Genomic DNA, 1,525 nt, shown 5'->3' on the forward strand with positions numbered 1-1,525 from the left:
CCCCACCCCTGTGGCTGCTGGGTCCTCTCCCCTGCCCAACGCGCCCCCACTCTAGAAACTGGGCAAGTCACGTCTGTACTCGCCTCCCGCGGGCTCCTCCCTCGGGGCCGCGCCGCGGGGCCCGCTCTACCCAGTGACTCCCCCTCTTGCTTCATCACCCAGCCGTGTCTCGGGGGTCCCTGTCAGGCCGGAGCCAGGGCTGGGTGGGGATGGGCCCTGGCTCGGCTACGGCACCCCAGAGAAGGTGGGTGTGGGGACCTCTGAGGCGCACAGGCCCCGGGCGAGCTCCCTGGACGCTCCCGGCACCACCAGGTCCGGCCTCACGGCCTAGCTGGGGCTGGGCCCCGGGCCGAGGCCCCTGGTGCTGGCCAGGTCTGCGGGAAGGAGACGCCGGCCAGGATGCTGGGGGCACAGGGGACGCACCCCCGAGCTGCAGTGGACAGCGGGGCAAGGCCAGGGGGGACCGAGGAGCCCGTCCACTGTGCCCCGTGGGGCGCTCTGCCTGGCCGGCCTCAGAGCTGGGCGTCCATGGGGCATGGGGGCTGGCAGGGTTTGGGGGCGCTGGGGCACGAGGCGAGATCCTGCCTAGCCCCTTTCAGCCTGAGAATCCCAGGCTCGGACTTTTAAAGTTTATTTTGGGGTACAGGCCAGAGGTGAAAGGACTCACTGGAGTGGGCAGCAGACAGGTGGACTGACAAAACTGCACTGCTGAGGGGAGCAGCGGGCGGGCGGAGGGGCCCGCTGGGCCCAGTGGCCACTCCTGGGGGCCACACTGCATTGCTGCGCCTCAAGCCTGACCGCCAGCGAGGCCCAGGCTCCGTCCCGCCTCTGCCCCCCTTGCAGCCCCTGTCACCCCTCGCTCCCCTGCGTCCCCAGGGCCAGCATCTCAGGGCCCACCCCGCTGGGGGTCCTTCCTGAAGGGCCACCCACAAACCCCCCTTCCAGCCATGGTGGGGGTGGGGAGCAGCACCCCTTTTCCTACAGCAGAGGGAAGGGGACTGGGGGGCCCTACTACCTCTAGCCCTAGGCAAGGGGGGGCTTGAGGGGAACCCAGTGGCAGGGCAAACAAGCCCCTCCCCACAGCACCCCGGGAACACCCATGGGTGGTCTTTTCTAGGAACCCCAGCGGCTGTGGTCCGGCCTCGCTGCCCCCCACCACCCACTACTCAGGCTCCGCCCCAGGGAGCAGGCCAGGGAACCCCGCAGATGGAGGTGGGGGCTGCTGGCGGTGGGGTCTGGGAGAGGGCACCTGGAGCCCCCCTTCTCGGACACGCCGTCTGCTGGCCCCTCCCAGGGAAGGCAGGAAGCCTCCAGACCCACGGGTGGCCCTCGGCGTGCAGGCTGCAGGTGCGGGGTTCACGGGTGCAGGGGTTCAGCCCGCCGCCTCGGGACAAGCCCCGCCCAGCCGGTGGCCGCGGGGGCGCTGAGAGGGCGTCGTCGCCAGTGTTTTCTTAACATGGACTCGGCCCCTGCGCGGTGGAGCCGGACGGAGGGGTCTTTGGCCCTTGGTGGGGGGAACCAGAGC

This window comes from Condylura cristata, unplaced genomic scaffold (assembly GCF_000260355.1).
Source record: "Condylura cristata isolate star-nosed mole 26May11 unplaced genomic scaffold, ConCri1.0 scaffold00074, whole genome shotgun sequence".
Classification (NCBI taxonomy): domain Eukaryota; kingdom Metazoa; phylum Chordata; class Mammalia; order Eulipotyphla; family Talpidae; genus Condylura; species Condylura cristata.